We start from the raw sequence: 13,586 nt of genomic DNA, 5'->3' as shown, positions 1-13,586 counted from the left end.
CACTAATGGCAAGCTCCCCATGTTGGACTCACATGATGCAAGGTCGGTTCACATACCAGGGACAACCACAGCTTCCAATTTGTCTTATAAAATACAGATTGCACTTGAAACAGAGAGTGGTCTCCATCCCTTGTGAGCAAGCCAATCTCAAGTCACCGAAATGACTGAGTGACGTGGTCCGAGCAAAACTGCATTTTGGGAGCAGCACCAACGGAGAGAAAAGTGAAGAAGCCCTAAGCATGCAGCGATAGAAATGGCTGGATTCCCAACTGCAGGGCACATGTGCAGTCCCTGGCAGAGCTCACAGGCATGAGTTTGCTTTAGTCAAATACAAGAATAAAAAGCAGGTTGTTGGGTTTTTTTTTTGGTTTTGTACTGAAACGCATTCTCTTCTAAATCCCTGGTCAACAAGCCACACTGTCACCTGCTCCGGGGCAGGTGTTACTTCGGATGAACACGAGGCCAAACAAAAATATCCTTTTTGCCGTTCATAACAGAGCAGGTCAGGTGTCAGTCACAGTCAGGATTCTGAGGTGCATGGAATCAAAGGGGAACAAAACCTCAGGTGACACCAGAAGGCCCCCCCCACACACACCCCCCCCCAGGCTTCAGCCCCTAGAGAATAAGGCTCCTTTCGGCTTTCACCAAGCAACGCAAGTTACTAAAGGTTCCTCTCTAGCGCTAAAGCATTCAACCAGTTTCAAAGTCAGCCCACCCTTCAGGTAGCAATAAGAGATATCATCTAAAGGATGCGCCGCCACCGTACTGTTTGAGGTGGCAAATATGCGAGAAGAGGGTTTTTAATACAGCTCAGGCCAAATTTACCAACTAGGTAAGCAGGAGCAACTCTACTGCATAGAAACCATACTAATTTCTTAATTTTGCAGTTACTGCCCTGCCCTGTGGGTGTCTCGCGGCATACGCCGCTCCCTCAAGCAAGCCTCTGCAAGGTCAGGGCGTAAGGACTGACTGAAAGCCCACTGAACTCAATGGGAGCCTTTCGACAGACTCTGGATCAGATCCATCAGACCTCCGAGTCTGCCTGACCATTGAGCTGCTGCAAGGCTACAGTTTACGATCGGTCTCCCCCGTGGTGTGGGTACAGAACGCCGACCTGTCCTGCTAGAGGTGGATCTGATCCCAGCTTCTCAATCTGAAAACCCTGGATCTTTGGGCAAGTTCAGATCTTCATTTAGAATGTTACAGCCGAGGTCCATTAACAACCTTCTCAGATTACAGCCTGAGAAGAAGCTGTATATACCCCACCATCCCACTTGCCCAGGGGTGGCCCAGCTTTTAATGCCCTCCATTGGCAAACTACAGAGAAAAGTGACTTAACTGCTCAGGGGATTCATGTGAATTTCAGTTTTAAACCTTTATTTAAAAAGACAATTAACCAAACCAACCACAAGATCACCAGGAAGAATTTTTTATGAATGATGCAGACAAGATAATTTTAGTTAATTAGGGGCCCTGCTGCCTGAATTTAGAAGAGGGGATTCCAGGTTTAACTAGATACTACTAACACTTCACACAAGCATTTTACAGATGGGGTCTGGAACCAGCTACATGACACTCAAGTTCAGGCATTTTCAGAGCCCAGCTCCTGACCACACGTCTGTCAAAATACACATGGCAGAACAACAAAGTAGAGGCACAATTCAGTCTCTGGAAGCTACGTTCAGGGCAGGGCAAGGCAAAACCAACCCAGTCCGTAATTAATCTGGACTAATACTGAACTCTTCTGCTAATGGACTTGCTATTTTTAAATGTAGAAAAAAAATCCCAAACATACAGGCACAGAAAGAGAAATAAAACAGAGTCCAGGCCATAAAGAACAGCTCCACAGCAGTGTGAAGATAAATTCCCAGTGCATTAGAAGGGACCAGGCGAAACCATGTAATTAGTCTCAAAGTTCAGCTGGCCCCCTCCAAAAGGCAAAACCAATCAGAATTCAAACCGGTATGTTCTCTTTCAAAGCACCGAGTTATCTCACTAGTCAGTGAAGACTGAAGGCAGTCTTGGTGTCACTGAGGTTGCTCTGTAGCCAACCAGTTTGTTGGTCCTTTCCCCATTCCCTGTCCCCTTCAGCCTGTGGTCACTACACAGAGCCATAGAAAATAGTGCAAGTCACAAAAAGCCCTCTTTTCCTCCCTCTCTGGCAAGTGTTCAATGCCAAGCACGTCCACCCCATCCTCCTACAGCCAAGAACTGCACCTCTTGTCCCCATTAAGGAGACCCCACCTGCACCACATAAAAAGCAGGACAGCTGGCTACGTGTCCATTCAGCCATCTGGATTCCGCATGACGACCACTACTGCTTCTCCGAGTCACTTCGAGAGCTTAAGAGAAAGCCATCACCATTTTAAGGGCTGGGATCCAAATTCAATCCATACTGCTCCAGACATGAACAGACTGCTCCAGCTTACTAAGGCTGGCTCCCTGATTCTGCTCCCCCCCCCGCAAACAAACATAGCTCTCTCTATTTTACAAGGGAGTCTTAAAAGCTCTAGCCATTGACTGAACCTTGGGGGAGGAGGGAGAAATGAAGGGTGAACTGGTTTCAAGCCTCACTAAATACAAAGGACGCTGTTGTTCTGTGTGGCTCAGCATGAGATTTGGCTTTGCTCCCCAGTCTGTTTTTAGCCTTCTCTCACGTGCTCATCCTCATCCTTTCAGGCCCAGGTGCTGCTTCCTGCCGGGTCACTTGCGGGGCTGGTGGATGTGGTGATTGATGCGTTGCTGTGGGGCAAACTTCTCCACGCAGGGCTGCAGTTTCTCGTGAGCCACCTGGGCAGTGGCGGGAGGGAAGTCTTTGCCGCCCTTGAAAGAATGAGTAGGGGCTAAATCGGACAGACCTTGACTAAATGAACGTAGGTCACAAGGAGGAGCAGTAACACACTCAGCATAGAATCATAGAATCATAGAATATCAGGGTTGGAAGGGACCCCAGAAGGTCATCTAGTCCAACCCCCTGCTCAAAGCAGGACCAATTCCCAGTTAAATCATCCCAGCCAGGGCTTTGTCAAGCCTGACCTTAAAAACCTCTAAGGAAGGAGATTCTACCACCTCCCTAGGTAACTCATTCCAGTGTTTCACCACCCTCTTAGTGAAAAAGTTTTTCCTAATATCCAATCTAAACCTCCCCCACTGCAACTTGAGACCATTACTCCTCGTTCTGTCATCTGCTACCATTGAGAACAGTCTAGAGCCATCCTCTTTGGAAGCCCCTTTCAGGTAGTTGAAAGCAGCTATCAAATCCCCCCTCATTCTTCTCTTCTGCAGGCTAAACAATCCCAGCTCCCTCAGCCTCTCCTCATAACTCATGTGTTCCAGTCCCCTAATCATTTTTGTTGCCCTTCGCTGGACTCAATTTATCCACATCCTTCTTGAAGTGTGGGGCCCAAAACTGGACACAGTACTCCAGATGAGGCCTCACCAATGTCGAATAGAGGGGAACGATCACGTCCCTCGATCTGCTCGCTATGCCCCTACTTATACATCCCAAAATGCCATTGGCCTTCTTGGCAACAAGGGCACACTGCTGACTCATATCCAGCTTCTCGTCCACTGTCACCCCTAGGTCCTTTTCCGCAGAACTGCTGCCTAGCCATTCGGTCCCTAGTCTGTAGCTGTGCATTGGGTTCTTCCGTCCTAAGTGCAGGACCCTGCACTTATCCTTATTGAACCTCATCAGATTCCTTTTGGCCCAATCTTCCAATTGGTCTAGGTCCTTCTGTATCCTATCCCTCCCCTCCAGCGTATCTACCACTCCTCCCAGTTTAGTATCATCCGCAAATTTGCTGAGAGTGCAATCCACACCATCCTCCAGATCATTTATGAAGATATTGAATAAGCAGATATTGAATTAGCAGCAGGTGGTGGGCTAAGAGCTCCCCTCTCCTCCCCACCTCCTAACGCAGGCCTGGTTCAGTTTGTCAAATGGCGGGTGGGGAGTGTCAGAGTTTGGGAAGTGGGGAGGATGTTATGAAATAGGCAGCAGGTTTAAAACAAACACAAGGAAGTATTTCTTCACACAATGCACAGTCAACCTGTGGAAGTCCTTGCCAGAGGATGTTGTGAAGGACAAGACTATAACAGTGTTCAAAAAAAGAGCTAGATAACTTCATGGAGGATAGGTCCATCAGTGGCTATTAGCCAGGATGGGCAGGGACGGTGTCCCTAGCCTCCGTTTGCCAGACGCTAGGAATGGGCGACGGGATGGATCACTTGATGATTCCCTGTTCTGTTCACTCCCTCTGGGGCAGCTGCAATTGGCCACTGTCAGAAGACAGGACACTGGGCTAGATGGACCCTTGGTTTGACCCAGTCTGGCTGCTCTTATGCTTGTCAGCCAGCCAGTAGCGGGATGTTCCAGTGGTTTGGGCACTAGCTTAAGATGTGGGAGGCCTAGGTTCAAGTCCCTGCACAGACTTCCTATGGGACCTTGGGCAAGTCACCTAGCCTCTCCATGCCTCAGTTCTCCCAGCTGTACAATGGGGAATAACAGCCCTGCCCTGCCTCCCAGGGGTGTTGTGAGGAGAAACACAGGAGTGTGAAGCACTTGGAGACCTACTGGTGACAAACACTTTATAAGAGGAATTTTTATCGTTACTACTAGTTTTTATTGTTATTAGCAGCTCTACAGAGGAGTTTGTCTCCTCTTAAAGCTACATTTGATGGATTTAATACAGCAGTTTTGAGCCCTTTGTGTATCAAGGATCCCCCGTCAATCTAGCCAGGACCATCATTCCCAGTTAGCAATATGGGAAGGGCAGCATGGTAGGAATCCTGCTTGCAACTGGCCCTTGCCTCCCCCCTGGGAAGTTAGCCCAGGTCGGGAACTCCTGAGCCAATACATGCAGGGACCAGAAGAGAAGCTCGGAAATACACAAAAGTCTCTGTCTGGTTGTTCCTACAAGAGGTACAGGTCCATGGAGGGAAACAGATCCCCACAAAACACACTGAAAAAGCTATGGGTATGAACAGCAATACAATGCTAGGCTACAAGATACAGTGTTAGACAGCCTTACCCTCCTTATGGCTCCTGATATAATGAGAGTTTGCTTGGGAGAGCTGGAAGAGAACAAGATATTAGAGAACAGGCATTTAATACAGCGCACTCAGGGCTGAGAATATTGGTGACCATAAAACAAAATATGTGAAAAGGGGGAAACTTGACAATTTTTTTAAAGATGTCTTTCTAAACTGGTAGCTTATGGCTGGAGTCATTCTGTGTTAATTATGGGACTCGAGCTCAAAAGGTAAGAATAGCAAAGCCATAGGAAGATGCACAGTAAAGCTTTGCTGTTTAGTGGTAGTAGACTATTTGACAATCATGGCCCAGTACCTGAGCTGTTTCTGCTCTGAAAGCCCCTTACAGTGCATGTGCACTGCAGTTCTTTGGGGCAACCAGATCGCTGACCCCAAATGAAGATAGCTGGAGAGGACACTGCTAAGCTGGCTTCAGTTTTTATACAGTCCTGAAGAATTTTAGACATGCTTCAGTGTTTCCACCCAAAGACAGGGTATGTAGAGGAGCAGTGTGGCCTATAGGACAGAGCACTGGACTGGGACTTAGGAGATGTAGTTTCTAGTCCCAGCTCTGCCACTGGCTTCCCATGTGACCTTGGGCAAGTCACACTATACGCCTCAGTTTCCCCATCTGTAAAATGGGGATAATGATACTTTACAAAGGAGGTAAGTAAGAGCTAGGTATTCTTAAATGCATGAGATTTCCCCTTGCTCATTAAGACAGAAAAGCAAACTTATGTGATTTTGTCAACAGTGTATTAAAATCTCAAGTCACCAGACACACACAGAATTTTAAGTTACAGACAAAGCATTGCTGGAAGACATTTTTTACTTTAATCATCCAGCAAGATCTTGTGTCAAGGGTCTATTTCTCCTGCAAACACCTAAGACACAGAAGGCAGCTGTCTCTCCCAACACTGATTTAGGCAGCCTTCATGCCAACAACTGGTACAAAAAAATCTTAAAATCTTGCCTTGGCGAGCAGAAGCTCAACAGTTCTCAACAGAGAGCGACTTTCGGCAGGATTTGGCGTTCTTGCCATTGCAGTACGAACGCAAAGCTGCAGATTGTGGGAACTGAAACTACCACTTCCCTTCTAGCTGCTTTGTTTTTCATTTAATTGTCTAAAACAAGGTATTGAACAGCTATTTATTTTCTAGCTATTTGTGTGGCTTTGTTTGATAATAAAGTCCCAGTTTTGCAGGGCACACAAGTGCCAGGTGCCATACGGAGGTTGGGCCTACCGTTTCTGACAACGTGTGAGTTAGAGGTAGATCTGAAGTTTTAAGAAGGGAGGAAACACCCAAGCCAGCTCACGTGGAAAGCAGTCGGACGGGCATCAGCTAACGAACTGAAGTCTTGGGTATTTGACTGTTAAAGAAACAGGTTGCTGCGTTTTTTCCCCTACTTGGTTCTAGCTCCCTCCTGTTTCACCATTTGCCTGATCCAAAGTTCACTGAAGTTAATGGGAGTCTTTCTGTTGACTTCAGTGAGCCTTGGATGAAGATCTGTATGAATCTCTGACATACACAACAGTACAGGGGTAAAACCCCAGGAGACACCCAGAACCATCCAAGCTGTACCTATTTTTAAGTTTTACTGAATAAAACATTGCGGCTATCGATTACCTATTCCGAAGCTGCTTTGATATCAGAGCAGCAGGTTCCTCCGTAACTGCACGGAAAGGCTTGAAGAATTTCAGAAGAGCCTCTGCAAACTCTTCTCCAGAAATGCTATTTTGCACCTTTTCAGCCCCACTTTACTTCAGCAACAAGTATTCCCACACTCCAGACAGCGCAGGCAGGAGTTCGTGAGGAAGGGTAACGTTTCCATGAGTGCCTAAGACCCCCATGAGCGATGAGCCTAAGACCCATTTTCAAAAGCAACTTTGGCACCCGACCAGCGTACGGATGAAGCCTTGTACGTTTTCAGAAGCGACTAGAGATTTCAGGTGCCTCCAGCTTTTGGTGCCCCAATGGAAAGCAGGTCAAAGGACCTGTTTTTGAGAAAGCCGCCCACCTTCTGACAGTCAGGCCCCTTTAAGGTGTCTCATGCATGGCCCCGAAAAACTACAAACAACCCAAGTCACTTTTGAAAATCTTGGCCAAAGTCAAGGGAAGTTATGCTTTTAAGTCACTTGGAATTTGGGTAAAATTTTCAGACGTGCCCAAAGCGATTAGCACCCAACCATATGAGTAGGCCCCACAGCTCCTCCATATGTCAGCAGGAGGGATCTCAGACCCTCAACTCCTCACAGTGGAGTTCCAGAAAGGAGGAGGAGTCGTCAGAGAGACCTGTAAACCGACATTAATCCCAGACAACCTTCCATTTCAATTCACCGAAGTGCCACCCACCCCAGTTACAAGGCAGGGGAAGACACACTTCTTTCTGCTTCTGCCTGGGGCAAGGTAACCTGTCTACATGGTGACTGGCTTGTGTAGCCATCACTCACTCTTATTTAACGAGCACAGCTGGTCTGAGCACAGCTGGTCTATGCAACTTTGACATTCCCACACCACCCTTCCCCATCCTCCATTATCCCCGCCCACCCCCACCAACTTTACATCTTATTCGTCCTTACTCGAGACTGCAGGGAACTGCCTGATACATGTTCGCAAGCTGCCCAGCGCAGGAGGGCCCTGGTCCCAGCGTGGGCAGACCCTGGCTGCTGCCATTACACGCAACATTTAAACGTTATCTACGTCCCACCAGCAGAGCCTGGCAAGTAAGAGTTGGTGGTTTTGTGGGAAGAGTTTGTGAAGGCTCCCAAGGACCCCACACGCAGCATTCAGTCGGGCAGAAACAGTCGGTACAGTGGTGTCTGGGCTGGGAGGGAGAAGACAAGGGGGAAACAGCCTCTCTCAGAATGACTAAACCCAGCTAACAGCAAGTGCGGGCCGTACAGCTTCTGCCGGCAGCCACGCAGGGCTCCTCTGAAGAGGTTTTGACAACTCAGTGGCAGAGCACTTTCTTCGGCGTAGCTGAACATTCCCAGAGGTGCCTCAGGCGTCAAGACCAGATACACTCAACGCCCCCAAGCCTAACCACAGGATTACCTCCTCGCACGGAGCAGTGCTGCACAAGGGCCCGACTTCACAAGCGCTTTAGAAGGGGCTGCAAGAGGGCTGGCAAATAAGATAAATGATAATTGAGCACCATGTCTTCCATGCCGGCTGCTTCTGATGCAGCCCCAAGGTAACTCTACAAGCAGAAGCGCGCCACATGGCTGCGATGTCCGAGCAAGCTCCAGCATCAGACTGGGGATTGTTTGAAAGCGCACCGCAGACAGTGAGAAACCCAGGAACAGGCCTGCTAGCCACCACCACCGAGACCTGAAATAGCCTTCGAACCCCAGCTTCTCGGCCCAGCATCCTACTCAGGGAACTGCACGGCTGAACATCGCACTGTCCTGCCACCGGCGTCCCCAGAAGACGGAGAGAGGAGATGTATTTGCCCCTTTATATTTGGTCGTAACCAGAGCCACTTCCACCAGCCCCTGTGTCAGAGCCATTGTTCTTCTGGCCAAAGAGGACTGGACAAGATGCGCCCTTTGAAACTCACCAATACAATGAGGCCCTTCATTTGACTCACTTCTGCCCTCTCCCCGAGCAGCTGGGACTGTGCCTGAAGATGCTGACTCGAGAGCGCTCCCAGCCACCCCTAGACTAGAGCAGGGAAGGAGCCGTGCATTGCAATCCGGGCTCCTGCATCAACGTGGTGCAGGGAACGCCCCAATGTCCCCTCCGCAGCTCCAGTGACCAGCATGGGGGACAGAAACGGTGCCTGGAGGCTTCTGCTTCTTTCTTGCAGCAGGGCCATTGTCTGTCAGGAGCAGACAAAACTGCAGCACAGACTTAAACCGGTCACGCGCCAGCAACACCATGTATTTCCCTCCAGTCATCCAAGAATTGTTTGGTGGGGATCAATACACAGGGGTGCGGGCGTGGATACACAAACAGGATGTGATTAAGCAGGATGCCTCAGGTCTGTAACAATTCACCAGGCTTTCTGGCTAATCCCTTGGCTCTCACACCAATGTTTTGGAGGGCAGGGGGCGTACCCCTGCCCAGCAGAAGTGGTGATCTCCCGCTTGCAAGTTAATTCATTTTATATCACTAATAAAAAGGATTCTTTCCCCATAAAGCCCCGCAGACGTGTGTCTGGTATGTGGGTCATGGCCTAAGCCGTCCACTGCAATAATTCTGCAGTGACCAGCGGCTGAAATGTAAACATGTCACTCTTCCTGTGAAGGGAACCTATCTGAAGACAGAATACAGATGAAATGCACAGATTAGGGCAGTGGTTTTCAACACATGCTCTGTCTGCAGACTGTGTCTAAGGAGTCCCGCGAAGAAAACTGAAAACTGACTGGACAGAATACAACTATATACACTGTGCAGACAACAGATTTCCCAAGATGTCTGCAAATTCCCATGTGACAATTTGCTCTTCACCATATCAGGCATTCAGGTCAGGCACAGGTTGGAATCCAACCCATCCATGGCCAATGTGGGATGAATGGGGGCGGGGAGGGGTTTCAGTCCAGCCCCCCACTGGGACAGGGGTCCACACCAGAAGTGGCACGGCCCCTTTACTGGCAGGCTCAGCAGAGAGGCCGAAGATAAATGCCGAGATCTGAAGGCCAAAGCGGGCCATTTCTGATGTGACCCCTGGGGAGTGCAGGCCAGAGAGCGTCCCCTGGGCCACAGAGAGGCCAAATCCTGCTACATGCCCAGCACGCTCAATTCCTATGGACTTTGACAAGAGTTGAGGTCACCATTCACCTTGCAGGATAAGGTCCTTAAAGGACCAGGGAGATTAAATGTCCCCCTCTAGGTGCAGGTTGAGGCGTTTGCAGGGGAAGCACATGCTGCTGCTGGCCTTGTCCTTATCTGTTCTACTGCCATGATTTTGGTTGATCCAGCCCAGAGTTCGCTTTGAAATGAAAGCAGCATTAGCCCTGGCTCAGCATTCTCTGCACTCTTACAATGCAGGGCTGTCTTCATGCCAAGTGAAATCATTATCCAGAGCCACATCACCGGGACCATGCCACTAGCCACACAGGAACAGCTTGGCTAACTGCATAAGATCTGAATTCCAAGGGCAGTCTCCAATTCAGATCCCCGATCAGCGTGTTAGGAGACATTACAATACCAGACAATGGTCTGTAAGTGGCAATTATGTTGAGCTGCTATAAGAAGCCATTAGAAACAAGGCAGACACTTGGATTGCCTTTTGCTCTCGCACACACAAACTGTTTGCTGTTCTGAGTAGAGAGGGTGTCTTAGGGAAAACAATCGGGCTTGCTTATCAGACTGTAACTAATAAACAAATGCAAGTGACAGGATGGTCTTTCACGCTCAACAGAGCGAATGCAGTGCCTGCTAAAACAAGCAAAGAGCTGCAAAAAAAAAAACAAAAAAACTAGTGGCAGGCAGCTGCTTCTAAACCTGGGCACAAACTCAGAACACACTGTGCAGTAACTCGTGTAAGAGGCCCAACAATTCTGGAAGCAAGTGCTACCACCAGGGTAGACAACTTCCTAACTTAGTTATTGAATTGCTGTCTCAGGAGTAGGACAAGAGGCTGCCTGTTACCCGTCTGGTTCCAGGAACAGACAGAACACATCAAGCAGTGTCTAGTTTATGCTTTAAAACTCACATGCTGATGCAATTGCTTTGCTCTTTGCACGTGGAAAGCAGTCAGTGTGTGGCTACGGACCTTGCTTTGGATCCTGACAGCTGCAGAACGTACAGCCGCATGAACATTTCTACGGCATATTCTTCTCTTCGACTTGCTCCCTTCCCACTGTGTTAGATAATAAAGAGATGCAAGGGTATTAACTCCTGGAAAGCTTCCCTGGGACCAGGCGAAGGCCTGCCTGGGTAAAACAGCCTGCATGCTGTGGGACAGGAACACTGACTGAGCTCTCTTTAAGGGATGCTGACACCTTGTGGGAAACGTCGGTAAGTGGTCCCTACACAGACTGCTCTGCTTGCATTCGGCAGACAAGATTTTTCGGAGCAGGCTCAGGGATTTAGACACGTCACCATCCATTAACTGGAGTGTTCAGGTCCCTAGGTCACTTTAGAGACTTCAGCCTCCCCTTGTTCATCTGATCACTACAGAGTCTGCAGAAAACCAGCATCATTGCAGCAGCTTCAGAGTGTATCCACTTCTGGTGGCATCCCTCAGTTGAAGGCAGAGTCTTCCAAGGTGTCAGAGTTAGGTTATACTGGTGATCATGGAGGGAAGGAATCTGACTTACATTAAAGCTCTCGCTGATCAAATGAGTTCTACAAATAAAGGTTTTCCTCAGGAGGCATCAGCTGACTGTGACACACCCCCTGGGTAGAGATAAGGAACAGCTGGATTTTCTAAAGCATCGTGTTATGCTTGGGAGGTTAGTGCTGCAATTCGGGCTTAAACAACAGTTTTATGCAGCTCATTGAAAACATGTTGCCTTGAATGTAACCTTTGGTGCTCTCAATTTCTGTATATTCTACAGCCCTCTAGCCCAACACTGCCCTCTTCCCAGTATTATCTGAAGTAAAGGTGTATCCTTCCAGCTGTTCCAGATGGGATGGGGTGGAAAACACCAAAACAAGACATAATGCCATTCAAGAGGGTCGCCTCCTCTGGGCTCCCGTGTTATGGTCTGGACACCCGCTCTCAGAAAAGGAAACACAGTAGAAATAGGTGGAGTTCAGAGATAGTCAACAAAAAACAATTAGAAACCTGGAGATACTTTCCTATGAAGAGCGGGTGGAAAGGCTGGGGTTGTTTAGTTCAGAGGTAGCTCATGAAAGCTTATGCTCAATAAATTGGTTAGTCTCTAAGGTGCCACAAGTACTCCTTTTCTTTTTGCGAATACAGACTAACATGGCTGTTACTCTGAAACAAATAAGAGGGGAATGCAACAGAGAAACACCAGGGGCCAGTCAGTAAATTTGAAACGTATCAAATTTAAAACTGGTAAAAGAAATAAGCTGCATGAAAAAAATAGCTAGCCCATGGCACTCACTGCCTGAAGCCAAAAGCTTGATCCGGGACTCAACAGTTAGAAAGGTTTATATGGAAGAGAACATCCACAGACACATTGATTAGTATTTTAAAACACGGTTAGAAAACACAATCCTCAGGCTTCAGGACAGGACAGCCATTAACTGATAGGGGTCAGGAAAAAACTTCTCCTATATGTGGATGATACCATAATTGTCCATTAACGGTTTCTAGCACCTTTCTGTGTAGTCTCCTGTCAAAGACAGGATACCAGGCTAGACAGACTGTTGGTAAGATCCAGTGTAGCATAGCAATGCCTATCTTCTTAGGCAAAAGACTGTGAATACAGCTGGCAAAAAGTTACCAGATTAGGATAGTTTGCAGCCAGTTAATAAAAACTGACCCTCCTCCCAGCTGCTAATGTTCACACATGCAGTCCCTGTAAAGCAGTGGTGGGCAACCGGCGGCCCATCAGGGTAAGCTGATTGTGGGCCGCGAGACATTTTGTGGACAGTCAATGTCCACAGGCACGGCCCCCTGCAGCTCCCAGTGGCCGCGGTTCGCCATTCCTGGCCAATGGGAGCTGCAGGCCACACAGATGTGGTGACTGCCGCTTCCTCCAGCTCCCATTGGCCGGGAATGGCGAACCGTGGCCACTGGGAGCTACAGGGCGCCGTGCCTGTGGACACTGACCACAAAATGTCTCACGGCCCACAATCAGCTTACCCTGATGGGCCGCAGGTTGCCCACCACTGCTGTAAAGCCTGCAGCTGCAGTTCTTGTCCAATATGCAGAAACTAGAAGTTAGTTTTAGATGCTCAACTTCAATGGAGCCTAACGCTGGCAAGGCTTTAACTTCAGTTACAGCCACTATTGTCAAAGCTTCTAGTACAGCTCCCTCTCTCTGAAGGATTCCCACGTTTCCACGATCCACCCTCACAGCTGGGGTTGTACTGTACCATACTGCTCCTCATCTACACATGGACTCTGCCATTCATGAAATCAGAAGGGCTGGTTCTGTATTGCCGAGTGTTCGTTTACTATGCTTTAAGGGGAAAATGATCGCGTTTGCTGCAAACTGATACCTCCCCTCTCCATGGCAGCTGGCTTTGACAATCTCTCTCTCACTTGCATAGAAGAGGTGCCCTTTAGCTGTGGCTTTTTGCAGAGGTTCAAATGAAGAAAAACAACTGCTACCGTTTGTCTCTACTCCACCTATGCTGACAGCTCCCTGGAAGGCGCTCTGCCCACACCCCACCAAAACAATGTGTGTGTGTGTGTGTGAAGTCTGTCACCTAGAAATATTCCCCCACCCACCCCAACCCCAAGTGTTTTACTGTTTTGTTCACTGACCTCCCCCTCCACCCTAACTGCACGCAACCCTCGAATAACAATGTACACATAGCAGGGTGAGGAGTTCAGCCTCCCTTTGCAGCTTCCAAGAGGTTACACGGAACAGTTTCTACCACCAGTGACCCACCCTCCCCTCTCCTCTTGCTTTCTAGCATGTGGCTCCAGCAATGGGAAACCTGGAGGTGAGGCATGCTGGG

The sequence above is a fragment of the Lepidochelys kempii genome, chromosome 27, assembly GCF_965140285.1.
Source record: "Lepidochelys kempii isolate rLepKem1 chromosome 27, rLepKem1.hap1, whole genome shotgun sequence".
Taxonomy (NCBI): Eukaryota; Metazoa; Chordata; order Testudines; family Cheloniidae; genus Lepidochelys; species Lepidochelys kempii.
The sequence above is the reverse complement of the archived record's forward strand: the minus strand, read 5'-3'. Positions refer to the sequence as shown.